This window comes from Humulus lupulus, chromosome X (assembly GCF_963169125.1).
Source record: "Humulus lupulus chromosome X, drHumLupu1.1, whole genome shotgun sequence".
NCBI classification, from domain to species: Eukaryota; Viridiplantae; Streptophyta; class Magnoliopsida; order Rosales; family Cannabaceae; genus Humulus; species Humulus lupulus.
Window position 1 is genome coordinate 115,794,213 of NC_084802.1, and position 15,763 is coordinate 115,809,975.

The following is a 15,763-nucleotide window of genomic DNA, read 5'->3' on the forward strand; positions in this document are numbered from 1 at the left end:
TTTTGAAGATTTTCCATAACCACAGTTGGACCAGTAGCTCTCTTGTTTCTAGGATTCTGCGTACACGCTTTCTCAATCTCAGGATTAATAGGAACAAGGCTATCTACTCCTCTATTGCTACGCATATAACAGAGCTACCTAAAAAATGGTCCAGAATGTACGCAAACCAAGTTAGACACAGCTCAAAGAACAACAAAATTAGAAATAAAATTAATTACTTTGATATAGATAATTTTCAATCCCGGCAACATCGTAAAACCCTTATTACGAACTTTTATGCTATGCAAGTATACACAATCGCAATTTGTAATTAATTTCTTGGTAAGACCATCTATCGTCCCACAAAGACTAAATTATCAAGTACCAAATAATTAATTATTGTTTCTATTTGGCTAACGAAAAATTGGTTTTTTACATTGTTAATTAAAATAACACTATTTCAAATAATGCAAACTAATAAAGGAATAAACAAGAATAAATTTCAAGAGCTAAAACAATTAGGAACTTTAATTTCATCAACTCTTCCTCCTACCAATCACTAGCGCAATATCGACAAATCTTCTTCTTATTAAATTAGCAAGTTGGAAAAATTCATTTTATAAATGGATTAGGAATTATAAAACTCAACCTAAGTGCAAATTTTTATATTTCTATGATAAATTCAACAATTAAGAGGCAATTAATACACAACCTAGATGCTACACAAATAATGTAATGACCCGACTATATCTAAGACTTCAGACCATTAAAATCTACAAAGACATAGCTACTAGTTTGAATACATACATAAAAAATCACATATCTTTATTTAAAACCCAAAATATTCTGCAAAAATAAGTACGAAATATAAAATATGGTATGAGTACCCATTGTTTAGTACATAAAAACATCAAAACATCATAACTTCAATCAAATGTTTAAAAAACTAAGTGCATAAATACATAAAGACATAAAACAAAAGACTTCATTCTCGATCTACCAGCAGTCCACTCAGTCCATTCATCCTCAACACACATGCCAAACTGCCATGAATCCTTCCCACCTTCCATATTCATTTTCTTGCATCATTATAAAAGAAAGGGATGAGCCTAAAGCCCAGCAAGGAAAATCTACTAACAACATATATTATAAATTATAAACATAAGACTATATCATAAATATATACTATAAAACATATGACTATAAAAACATATATGATATAGGACTACAATATTAATGGCCATTAAGTCATTAACATGATATGTGACAAAATCATCTAGGTCATCTGTCTACTAATCGAGGTAGGTTAGATCACAAATATAGTATATGATAACCCATCTAGGTCCTCTGTCTACTAATCAAGGTAGGGTAAATCATAACTCTAAACCATGAAAATGATAAAAAAATTCTTGGGGTTTGCTATCTAAGTAACTATAAGCCCTAAGTGACTACAAAACATATTTATATATATATACATAGCACATATCATAGCACAAAACACATCAAAACATATAAACAAATATAATCTAACCTATTTTCCTTACAAAAAACCTGGATGTGGAGACAACAACGAGATTTTGGAACACTCCTAAAACGAACAGTTTGAGTCGTGAGCTTCTAAAGAAAATAGATGAAAAAGAGAACTAAACCATCCAAGTGGAAACTTACTGAAATCCTTATTGTTCAAGGAAGTTATACACCTAACCAAGAATCATAAACAAGAGTTAGGATCTGAAAGAAAATGGAAAAAAAAAAATGAAGAACTAAACTTAAGGATAGGAATACTTGAATGATCTTATGACTTGATCTATACCTTGATACCGAAATAACTTTATATCTTACTTCCCAAGTGTTTAGAAAAGCTTAGATTGGAAAAGCTTTTATCCCAAAACCCAAGTGTTTCTCTCTATATTAACCTTAGCAGCTTGGAGGCTCTGAAGAATGCTTGAAGAATGAAGGAAATGGCTGAGTACTAGGTCCTATTATAGAGTTCAAGGAGTGAAACTAACCCCTTTTAATTTGAATAAATAAATGAATATAAAATGAAAAAGATTTGAATTTTCGTTCAACAGATGCCCAGAACTCGGTCAAAATGGTTCAAGGGCAGGTCCAAGTGGTTAAGGTTGTTTTTAAAATTAAATCCTCAAGTTTCAAAAATTCACTCCCAGGGGCGATATATTGCCTACCCTGGGCAATATATCGCCTAGACCTATATCCTAAGCCCCGTTGGTTCGTTCGTGCGAAGTCGACATGTTTTTTGTATCTCACGTAGGCGATATATCGGTCCATATAGTTGCGATATATTGGCATACGTTGATTTATGAAACACGTATTTGCACCTTTTCAGCATATTTTGAATTGATTAAATAGCTTGACTGAGTCAAAACGGGATCCTAACAACTGCTAGAAGTTTCTAAAGGTTCTAGATCTTTCTTTTATTTAAACTATTCATAAAAAATACTTAAATTCTTAATAAACATGATTATGACTGTTTACCCAAAAACGGACTCCCTGATGACGTGGCAGGATTGACCTACACGTGAAATGCACATGGCAGTTTAAGTGAGTATAATCTGTTTGACCATCGACCCGCAGTTATGGGCAACCAGCCTGATCGCATATATTCATTTATTTCCTTCAAATGTGTAATCTTACAATTACGCATTAATTGTAATTTCCATTATTATTTAGATAAACCTGTATTAAATGTAATTAAGGCCCATTGGCCCATGTAGAACTCCTTGAGCCTATAAATAAGAATCAAAGGGCTCAAGAGAGGGGACTTTTGGACTTTTAACTTTTGAACTTCGAAATTCTAAGAGAGAAGTAGAGTGTTTTTATCCATCCTAATTGTATTCATCTGAAAGCTGGTGAAACTCGTGAACCCTAGTTCACTGATCATAGTTCTTGGAATTCTACATCAATAAGAACACTAAGTGGACGTAGGTTATTACCATTTTATTGGGTCTAAACCTCTATAAATATTTTGTGTCGTTTGTCTTTTCGTCTTGATTTCATCTCATTTCCTATCGTTTTACAGGACTTCGTGTCGTTGGCCAATTCGAGGGTCAACAATGACAAGTGTCACATTCTTAATAATTCTATCTAAACCTTAGATTATAATAAATAATATTTCTAAGACCAGCAATATTAATCAAACCTTGTGTTATAATTAATATTTCTATACTATAGGTTAAACTTATAAAATCCATAACTTTTGCTATGAGTTTCCAACTAAGTCTCGGCTTGAACCAAATCCTCGGAAACTAACATACTACAAACTATTACTAACTACTACTACTATCTAGGTAAGTAAAAATTCTAGGACACTACAATTCTCCCCTACTTAAAAGAATTTTGTCCCCGAAATTTACTTACCAAACAATTTCGGATACCGTGCTAACATGTCTCCTTCCATCTCCCACGTTGCCTCCCATTCTGAACTATTACTACATAGGACTTTGACTATCGGAATACTCTTAGACCATAATTCCTTCTTCCCTCTATCTAGGATGCTAACCGGTCGTTCCTCGTAACTCAAGTCTTTCTGGAGTGCTATCGTATTGTACTTGAGGACGTGAGATGGGTCTGACACATATCTACATAGCATCGAGATGTGAAACACATTGTGGCTATCTGCTAAAGCTGGCGGTAAGGCTAATCTATATGCAACGGTTCCCACCTTGTCCAATATCTCAAAAGGACCTATAAACCAGGGACTAAGCTTGCCTTTCTTCCCAAACTGCTTTACTCCTTTCATAGGAGATATCTTTAAGAAGACTTGATCTCCGACTTTGAATTCCACATCACGTCGTTTGGCATCCTTATAACTTTTCTATCGGCTCTGAGCAGCGAGCATATGCTTTCTAATCAGTGCTATAGCATCCTGAGCCTTTCTAACAACTTCGGGTCCAAGAAGTTACCTTTCTCCTACCTCGTCCCAATGTAATGGCAATCGACACCTCCTTCCATAAAGTAACTCATAGGGTGCCATCCCGATCGTTGACCGGTAGCTATTGTTGTAGGAGAATTCTATCAGTGGCAAATACTTACTCCATGATCCTCCAAAGTCAAGTACATAAGCGTGCAACATATCCTCTAAAATATGTATGGTACGCTCAGACTGGCCATCGATTTGAGGATGAAATGTCGTCCAAGGACTTAACTTGGTACACATGGTTTGCTGCAGGCTTCCCCAAAATCTTGATGTAAACACCGATCCTCTATCGGATACTATGGTCTTAGGGATTCCATGCAGTCATACTATTTCTTGAACATAAATGTCTGCGTACTAGTCTGCTGTGTACGTAGTCTTGAGAGGCAGAAAGTGAGCTGACTTGGTTAGTCTATCTACCACTACCCAAGTCGAGTCATGCTGCTTATTTTTTCATGGCAATCCTATCACGAAGTCCATGATTATAGCTTCCCACATCCATTCTGGAATACTAAGCGGTTGCAATAGGCCTGTAGGCCGCTGATGTTTTGCTTTCACTTGCTAGCATACTAAGCATTTAGACACATATTCTGCTACATCTTTCTTCATTCCTGTCCACCAATACAATGCCTTAAGGTCGTAAGTCATCTTGGTCGAACCTGGGTGAACTGAGTATGGGGTAGTGTGTGCCTCTTCTAAAATCTTCACCTTAATCCCATGGTCATTCGGCACGCATACCTCTGCCTTATATCTCAAGAACCCCTATCTTGATAAAGAGAAATCTGTGGCCTTGCCTTATTTGACTGTAGCTATGTGAGATACTAATGTGTCATCACGCCCTTTCTTGATCCGCATATCTTCTAACAGACTTGACTGGATGGACAACTTAGCCAGTTGACCAATGACTACTTCTATTTCGGCACTGATCAGCTCTTACTGAAGCGACTTTTCTATTCTGGATATTGCTGCTAGATTCCCGTAACTCTTCCTGCTTAGCGCATCAGCAACTACGTTTTCTATTCCCGGGTGGTATAGGATTTTGCAGTCATAATCCTTTACTAGTTCTAACCACCTGCGCTGCCTCATGTTGAGTTCCTTCTGTGTGAAGAAATACTTTAAGCTCTTGTGGTCCGTATAAATCTCACACTGTTCTCCATAAAGATAATGGCGCCAGATTTTCAATGTGAATACCACCGCTGCCAACTCCATATTGTGCGTTTGATAGCGTTGCTCGTATTCCATTAGCTACCTTGAGGCGTAGGCTATCACTTTGGCATTCTGCATCAGCACACAACCCAAGCCTTGCTTCGATGCGTCACAGTATACTACAAAATTGTCATTGGGGGTCGATACACAAAGTACTAGTGCTGAGCATAGCTTATCCTTGAACAACTGGAATTTCTCATCACATCTATCTGTCCAGTTGAAATTTTGCTGTTTCCGGGTCAGGTTGGTAAGCGGAGTGGCTATCTTAGAAAAGCCTTCTACAAATCAATGATAATAGCCTGCTAGCCCCAGAAAACTTCTAACCTTTGACACATTCTTAGGTATTGGCCAATCCTTCATAGCCTCTACATTAGTTAGGTCAACAACAACTCCGTCCTTGGATATTATGTGGCTGAGGAATGCTACTTGCGAAAGCCAAAATTCACACTTCTTGAATTTGGCGTAAAGTTGATGCTCCTTCAGTCGCACCATGGTCATTCTTAAATGTTCCTCGTGCTCGACTTCGTCCTTGGACTACACCAAAATATCGTCGAAGAACAATATGACGAATTTGTCCAAATAATCCTTGAAGACTTGATTCATTAATTCCATCAATGCGGCTGGAGCATTGGTAAGACCAAAAGACATAACTAAAAACTCGTAATGTCCATATTGAGTTCTAAAAGCTGTCTTAGGAATATCCTCTTCCCGTACCTTGAGCTGGTGATACCCGGTCTATAGATCAATTTTTGAAAACACGGTCGCTCCTCAGAGTTGATCAAACAAGTCGCCGATCTGGGGTAGCGGGTACTTATTCTTAATTGTCACCTTATTCAGCTCGCGGTAATCTATACACATCTGCATGCTTCCATCCTTTTTCTTCACAAATAGAATCGGGGCTTCCCATGGTGCATGGCTTGGTCTAATGAAACCCAAGTCTAGGAGTTCTTGTAGGTGCGTCTTCAACTCCTTGAGATAGGTAGGTGCCATCCGATATGGTGCCTTTGGGATAGGCTCGGTTCCCGGTACTAGTTCGATTGTGAATTCGATTTCCAGAATAGGTGGCAATCCTGGTAAGTCGTCAGGAAATACTTCTAGGAATTCTTTATAATGCAGACGTCTCCAACCTTTAGTTGTGTTTCCTTTACCACATCCGTGACGCTGGCTAAGAATGTGTGACATCCTTTCTCTATCATCCTCTGAGCTTTGAGAGATGAAATAAGAGGTGTATGTAGTCCTGAAACCTTTCCCATAAAACATAGTCTCTGACCGTCAGGAGTCTCGAACGTCACTTGCTTACGTCTACAGTCAATGGTTACGCCATGCCTTACTAGCCAATCTATGCCCAGTATTACGTCAAAGTCTTTGATCTCTAGCACTATGAGGTCTCATTCTAGTTCTACGTCCTCAATTTTGATCAGTACACCTCGTACTATACGTGATGATAAGACTACCTCGCCCGAAGGCAATTCTGTCACAAACCTAGTTCTAAATCTTTCACAAGGTTTGTCTAATTTCTCTATCATTCCTAACGAGATATACGAGTGTGTTGCTCCCGAATCAAATAATACTAAACATATATTATCGAGGATAGGAATCCAACCTATGACCACTTTGTTACTAGCTTCAGCTTCTCCCTGGGTTAAGGCAAAGACTCTGGCTAGAACCATCTTGTTGTCACTTTTCTCTTGTTTCTTGAGTTGTGGACATTCCTTCTTCCGATGACCTTCCTGACCATAATTGTAACATCCTTTAGTGTTTGCACGATACTCCCCAGGATGTTTCTTTTGGCATTTGGAGCACTATGGGTATTCTACATAACCCGACCTATTGTTTCCATTGCTAGTCCGTGCTCTTTTGTCATTATCAGATTGCATGTCAGAATGCCTTCTCTTCTAGCAATTATTTTTGCTATGTTGATAATTATTGTTATGGTTCCGACCATTCTAAGGTTGATTCTACTGCTTAGGTTCAGGCTTGCTGGCCTCCTCCTTACTAACATTCGCCTGAAGCCTCTCCACCTCTATAGCCGTTTCTAGAGCATTAGCGTAAGAAGTAGTTCCCGAATTTTCTAGCTTGACTCCTAGCTGAATCTTTGGTCTGAGTCCTCTAACGAACTTGGTAACCCTCAGAAAATTGGTTGAGACCAACTATGTCGCGAACTTGGCTAGTCGGTCGAACTGTCAAGCATACTCTGCCACTGTTACGTTGCCCTGCTTCAGACCGGTGAACTCTTCTACCCTTGTAGCGATGACTGTTGAGTTGTAGTACTTCTTGTGAAAGAGCTCCACAAATCTAGTGCATGTCATGGTGGAAACGTCATGAGTCTACTGTACTAAATCCCACCAAATTCTAGCATCCTTCTTTAGAAGAGACGAAACCCAGGATATGCGGTCTGCGTTGCCGAGATTCATGTGTGCTAGGATCGACTCTACATTCTTGAGCCATTCTTCTGCCTCGAAGGGGTCGATTGTCCCTTCAAAGTTTGGAGCGTATTGCTTATTAAACCACTCGTAGACTTGTTCTATTTACTGAACTGGGTAAGGCGCATAGTTCACCATTGGCCATCCCCCATAAGGACCTACTTGTTGGGGTGCTTGAGCCATTTGCTGAGGCTGAGGCTGAGTCTGTGGCTATGGCTGAGCCTGTTGTCATCGTTGCTGCAGCAATTCTTCCACTTGTTGTCGTAGCCAAAAAAATTCAGCGGTGTTGTCAACCGGAGGCGGTGCACTTCTTTTAGCAACAGTATTGGTAGCATGTGTTCCCCTTCTTCGAACTGGTAGGGCTTCGTTTGTCTCGTTGGCAGCACTGGAGGCATTGTCGGCTGTGTGTGCATACATTCTGAGTGACATCTTCAGCAAAGTTCTAACAGTCGAGAAAAACATATTAGAACTTACCCTAATAGGCTCTAAGGCAAAACTTAGTCTAAGCAAACATAACTTGGACCTACTAGTTATGATTTCTTATGAAAAAAATTATGTAAGCCTTCTTTTTAATTAGGGTGTGTTTGTATACTTAGAAAATAAGTCATCTTTATTATTTTCTAAGTCTATTTCTAATCATCCTATATGACTTAATTCTCAGGCTCGAAACTCGTCATTGTTCCAAAGTTAACCATGTTGAGGGATGGCCGAGATCAGTAAAATTGTCCCACTATTATAGCCCCCTAAACTCTCAATATAGAACTCGATCCATTGATTTGTATCCACCCTCACCGAACTAGGTCATTATTTATTGAATTTATTATTTATTATGATTGTAAAAAAAAGAAAACTCATACATGTCATTCAAAAATAGCAAGTTTATTCGTTTGGAAAAAGGTTTTCACTAAGTACAATCATAAATGCAAAAATAAATAAATAAACTAACATAACTAGGGTAAATCTAAATATCAGGATCTTCTACGTCTGACCCTTCATCTAACATATCATCATATATTTCTTCATAATCATCATTATCTTGAGCCTCAAAATTACCTCAGGGAAGATTCATAAAGATTCTATGCTTTTGTTCATTAGTGAATTGAAATTCCAACTTAGAGGTGAACCTAAGTATGAGAAAATAGTATCTCATGGCTACCGGTAAATCATCATCATCATCTATAGCCTCCCATATTTCTTCTAATGTTGAAATTACAGAAGGAAAATCTTTAAAAAGCCTAATTATTGGGACATATTGCTCCGCAACTCTCATCATAATTTGCTTAGTAGTCTGAAGGTGAACTATCTCCTTGTGGAATAAGATTAATCTCTGAGTGATTCTTTCTAACACTCATACTTTATTCCTTGGCTCTCTAATCCTTTTCAATGCCTTAATGGCTCAGATATCCTGATAGGTCAAGGCTCCATCCATTCTTAACTGAAAATATAATGGCTAAAACGTTAGCCAATAACATAAACATAAGCATAATAAACATAAACACTTACATTGGCGGTTAGATTCGGAGCTTGTGCATGTGTTTCAAGGAGAACTTCATGCATATGAACTGTGGGCTCTGATACCAACTGTAATGACCGGACTATTTCTAAGACTTCAGACCATTAAAATCTACTAAGACATAGCTACTAGTTTGAAAACATACATAAGAAATAACATATCTTTATTTAAAACCCAAAATATCGTGCAAAATAAGTACGAAATATAAAATATAGTATGAGTACCCATTGTTTAATACATAAAAACATCAAAACATCATAACTTCAAATGTTTAAAAAACTAGGTGCGAAAATACATAAAGACATAAAACAAAAGACTTTATTCTCGATCTTCCAGCAGTCCACTCAGTCCATTCATCCTCAACACACATGCCAAGCTGCCATGAATCCTTTCCGCCTTCCATATTCATTTTCATGCATCATTCTAAAAGAAAGGGATGAGCCTAAAGCCCAGCAAGGAAAATCGACTAACAACATATATCATAAATTATAAACATAAGACAATATCATAAACATATACTACAAAACATATGACTATAAAATCGTATATCATATATGACTACAATATTAATGGCCCTTAACTCATTAACATGGTAAGTGACAGAACCATCTAGGTTCTCTGCCTACTAATCGAGGTAGGGTAAATCATAACTCTAAACCATGAAAATGATAAAAATTCTTGGGTTTGCTATCTAATAAGCAACTATAAGCCCCAAGTGACTACAAAACATATTTATACATATGACATCGTGCATATCATAGCATAAAACATATAAAAACATATAAACACATATAATCTAAGCTATTTTCCTTACCAAAAACCGGGATATGGAGACAAGAACGGGATTTTGGAACGCTCCTAAAACCAACAGTAAGAATCGTGAGCTTCTAAAGAAACAAGATGAAAAAGAGAACTAAACCATCCAAGTAGAAACTTACCTTAAACCTTAATGTTCAAGGAACTTATACACCTAACCAAGAATCATAAACAAGAATTAGGATTTGAAAGAAAATGGAAAAAAAAACTATGAAGAATTGAACTTAAGGATAGGGATACCTTGAATGATCTTATGACTTGATCTATACATCGATATCAAAATAACTATATATCTTACTTCCTAAGTGTTTAGAAAAGCTTAGATTGGAAAAGCTTTTATCCCAAAACCCAAGTGTTTCTCTCTATAGTAACCTTAGCAGCTTGGAGGCTCTGAAGAATGCTTGAAGAATGAAGTAAATGGATGAGTACTAGGTCCTATTATAGAGTTCAAGGAGTGAAACTAACCCCTTTTAATTTGAATAAATAAATGAATGTAAAATGAAAAAGATTTGAATTTTCGTTCAACAGATGCCCAGAACTCGGTCAAAATCGTTCAAGGGCAGGTCCAAGTGGTTAAGGTTTCTTTTTAAAATTAAATCCTCAAGTTTTAAAAATTCACTCCCAGGGGCGATATATTGCCTACCCTGGGCAATATATCGCCTAGACCTATATCCTAAGCCCCGTTGGTTCGTTCGTGCGAAGTCGACATGTTTTTTGTATCTCACGTAGGCGATATATGGGTCCATATAGTTGCGATATATTGGCATACGTTGATATATGAAACACGTATTTGCACCTTTACAACATATTTTGAATTGATTAAATAGCTTGACTGAGTCAAAACGGGATCCTAACAACTGCTGGAAGTTTCTAGAGGTTCTAGATCTTTCTTTTATTTAAACTATTCATAAAAAATACTTAAATTCTTAATAAACATGATTATGACAAGTGTCATATTCTTAATAATTCTATCTAAACCTTAGGTTATAATAAATAATATTTCTAACACCAGCAATATTTATTAAACCTTATGTTATAATTAATATTTCTATATGTTGACGGTGAGAACTCGTCAACGAAGTTAAGTTGGAAAAATTATCGAATTAAAATCACTAATCGGAAAGCTGTAAAAACTTGAACAATAACTCAAGAACAACGATAGAACAATAATGGAGAGTTCAGTCTTTCATTCACACTCAAACCTCTGCTACAGTAAAATTTCCAACCCCCTTTCAGGTGGTCTTAGAGTTCATTTTATAGTAGGCTCTAATGGCCTTAGATACATGGTGGTCCAGGAGACCAAGTGGTACATATGTACTGTGTCAGGGGAGTGGCTTCAGAGGTTGTGGTCGTACATTCCTTACAGGAGCAGATGTCAGGAGGATGTCTCCACTACTTGTCTGTACCCGTGTCTGATGAGTAGTGGCAGGTGTAGTGGCGCAGGAGGTAGTGGTGTCGATTCTGTCCTCTTTCCTAATGCTCCAACTACTCGTCTATCATGGGTGTCAGGATCATGCATACGGTCTTAACGGACGTACCCCGTACAAGTTTGTACCAACATGATCCTTTTGAATTATTCTTAGGCCTTTCCCTCTAAATGTCGAAGTTATGGTTGACCCTCAGAGGAGACATCCACTTGGAGTGTTAGGGGCGAAGAATAGGCGTGTGCGTGACGCCATCTCGCGAGGCCACCTAGTGCTGGGCCTCATGCGCGCGGCCGAGGCATGGTTGGGGCACCATTTCGCGAGGTGCCTTACTAGCAAGGCCACCGCCAGCGAGGCCACCACCAGCGAGGCCACCATGTGCAGCGAGGCCACCGCCAGCGAGGCCACCACCAGCGAGGCCACCATGTGCAGCGAGGCCACCACCAGCGAGGCCACCATCAGCGAAGCCACCACCAGTGAGGCCACTACGCCCAGCGAGACGCTCCACCAGCGTGGCCATCATGTGCAGCGAGGCCGCCACCAGCGAGGCCACCACCAGCGAGGCCACCATGTGCAGCGAGGCCACCACCAGCGAGGCCACCACCAGCGAGGCCACCACCTCCAGCGAGACGCTCCACCAACGAGGCCATCAGGTGCAACTAAGGCGTGGCTTCGCTAGGTACATGGTTGGTGCGGGACAATGGGAGCCCGAGGGCATCGCGACCCCATCACGTAATTAAGTGCTTATGGGACCTTAGTTGTAACGCCCTACTACCTTAGAGCCGTTACTAAGTGAGTTTAAAAGGAAATTGTGCATTTTGTTGACTCTAAGTGGTTTCTAAAACCAAAAAGTGTGAATAAATCAGAGTTTAAGGCTGTACTCTTCGAAAATGATTAGTTTCATTGAAAACGTTAAATGTAAAACATCTGGGATCCCAAAGTAAGGTTTACAAAATATTTACACCTTAAAAATAGATTTACACTTGATCAGTTATCAAAAGAATGATTTAATACAGCCATATACAAAATGCCCTCAACCAAAGCAGTCGGGCAGGCCGAACATGTACGCGCCGCCCCCACGCTCTCCATACTCATGGCCGCTTGACTGACTCCTTGCTTTTACCTGCCACACGGAGCACCCGTGAGCCGAAGCCTAGCAAGAAAACCCAAATAGTACATAACATATGCAAATCAAATAGCTGGCATAATTCACTGATACATAGGAAAACCATCATAATAAACATGTACGGCCAAGCCGCCCCCGAGGCCTTACCAAAGCCTGGGGTTTCGGTTTTCACCGCGAGGATAACTCATGTATCCCTTGGGTCCCACCCTGAATATAAGCATCCCATGTGCTGTGTGTTACTTTCGGCCCCACGGCCGTACCCAGCCTACGCCGCACTCGGCCCTTGCCGCTCATTTCATCATAATCACACATATAGTACATTCAACATAATCATTCACACACATCATGATTCATTTAAGGTTAAACATTTGCACATAATACAATCTGGGCTATGCCCTACAATCACACAGTGGGGCCATGCCCTAATCTCGGGTGTTACGGTTTTCTTACCTTTAGATTCAGTAGCCTTGATAAACCTGACTCCTTGAGCACGATCTTACCCGAGCCCTAGCGCTTACCTAAGCAAAATCCACAAGTCAAAGTCATCACCAACCCTCAAGTCCAAAACCTAGCCTCGGGACTAATCCCGAGCCCCCGGGAAGTCCTAGATCCCCAAAACAAAGTGGCGGAATCAAGCCCCGAACCCTAGGTCAAAATCCCTTCACAAAAGCCCAAAAATCCACTCTGTGAACAGTGCAGCGCTACAGCGCTCAAAAGAGGGCGCTGTAGCGCTACAAGCAGAACCACCCTCACCAGACAGGGGCTAGCGCTACAGCGCCCCCTGCCTAGCGCTGTAGCGCTAGTTGCAGCAGACCAAAACAAAAAATCGCATCTTGCGATTTTCTTCCCCCATTTCGAACCCAAACTTGCCCAACTCTTTCTCAAACCCAAAAAAAAACTTATACAAACCACACAATCATCCCAAGCACCCCATGAACTCAATCCCAAGCTCAAGCAACCCACAATTCAAAATCTAATCCAATGAACCCAAAAACCAGAAAATCACTCAAACAACAAGGATAGGGTCTTAGAAATCGTACCGTGGGTGGAATTTCGGCCTTGAACTGAACCCTAGACCTCCTTGGCTTGCACCTTCACAACCTTGACCTGTTTTCCCCAAAAACCCCATCCATTTATCTCAAAAACACAGCTCAAAACCCTAAAACTGAAAACCTCAAGAACTTACCTCAAATCTCTGATTTGATCTTGCTAATCCCTTGCCAATCCTCAAGCCTAGCTTAGGATCCTTGATGCTCAGCTAACCCTAGCTTCCCACTGAGCTTAACCTCAAGAAAAATCAAGTGAAATGGTTGGGAGAGCCACAAACCGAATCTTCAAAGCCAAACCCTTCAGTTTTCCCTCTCTTCCTTCTCTTCCTTCTTTCTTTCTTTCAGCCTATGCTTTTCTCTACAAAATCCACTAAGTATAAAGACCTTCTTTATTTTATCTATTACAAGCCTAATGACCAAAATGCCCTCCCTTACTAATTCTAAACCTTTATGTCCATAAAGGGGCATTTTAGTCATATTACCCAAATTCCCACTAATTCCTCAAGTGTTCCTAAAATTCCCGCTCGCTACCCAATACCGGATTAATCATCAAATATATTCCCAGATTCTCAATTAAACTCCCCAGGCTTAACCCAAGCCTGGTACAGGTTCCCGCTTTGACTTTTCGCTAACCCGCTCATTCTAGGATCGTCTCGAGTCATAGATCACAGGTATCAACATAGTCATGCCCAACATGGCCAAATTACAAATATGCTCAATCAGGTCTACATGCATACTAATTCACGTAGTCATGCATCACAATTAATCACATAATCATATAACGTGCATTAAATCATAATCATGCATAAAACTCATTAAAGACACACACAGAATTCCTTCATGCCCTCCAGGCACACTATCCCAGGCCCTTAAGTCTTAATACCGAATTTGGGGTCGTTACATTAGTGCGTGCCTTTGATCCTTCGAGGGCGTGGAATTTTGAGCCTCAACACTTGCCCCCTAGTCTAGTAGAGTACCTTTAGGTGCTCTTGTAGACTATTCACCATGGTTCCTATAAATAGGCCCTCATGCATGGCCTAATATTTACTCTTCATCTCCTTAGCTTAGTGGCATTTAGACCCTTGCTCCTTTCAAGAGGTAAAGGGTTCAATCCCCCACAACCACACTTTTTCCATAGTTTCATAAATATATATTTTTTTTTATATATATGAGCTAATTTCTTGGTGTGTCTATTTTATGACTAACACATCTTTCTGGTTCATTCTTGCAGACACGCACTTTCGACTCTGTGGTGCTTTTTGCTCCCTGACCTTCTTTGGATCCCGCCTTCGCTTTCTTAATCGCTTGAGGTATATTTTCTTTCCTTCTCCCTTTTATTTATTTATTTTTTATTTTGTCGGGTCCAAACTAGCAGTACTCGGGATGGGGTACATTAGTCTGAGCTTGTAGTGAGTTTGACCATATGCACGCCCCTCCTCCTTGTTTTTTTTTTTATATACCCTGTAGTAGGCCATTTAGGGCGTTTGCATCTAGAGGTATTAAGCCTATTCCTTTGTGTTTTGTAGCCTTCCCCTCGTTTATACGTGAGCCCCTTTTTGCAGTTGGGACGTGGTTTCATGGCCAGTGACGGCCCGTCCGACATACCCCCAAAGGCTGAGTTTATTGACCTGTCCTCAGACTCAGAGTCCGCTGAGGGCAACCCTCACCAGGACTATGACTCTTTAAGGCAAGCTCGCATCCGCCACCTCGAGTGCATGGCCGATCTTAGGCGTAAAATTTGGGTGGTGGAGAGCAAAATTGACTCGGTGTCGAGAGGAGATGGAGGATCTTCACCCCTGGGCCTTAGTGACCATATAGCGCGTCTTAGGACGACCCTTTTTGAATTGCGGTGGGAGTTAGAATTTATGGAGGGACACATTCCGCCAGAACCTCCCACAACCTCCTCGCCTGATGACGGTCATGGGGCTGCTAGCTCCTCTCCCCAGCCCCTAGTCTCAGTTTATCCTAGCTTAGTGCTTCCGCCATCGCTCACTCAATGGAAAACTCTTGCTAGGAAGAAAAAATGGAGGGTTAAGTGTTCTGTCTCTTCCTCACATATTTCTTTTGATTTTGCAGATATGCCGAAAGCACGCAGGCAGGTGTCCGTCCAGGAAGAGGACGAGGCCCCTCTACTGGCATCCAGCCTAGTGTCCCATGTGTCTCCGAACAAATTGAAAGGGATCGTGAAGCACTACCGCATTGCTCCATAATACACCCTATATGCTCCTAAGGAGGCATGCTGGGCTGACCGCCCCGCGAAGGGTTTTGTGGCTTTGAGTGAGTAGATTCTGAA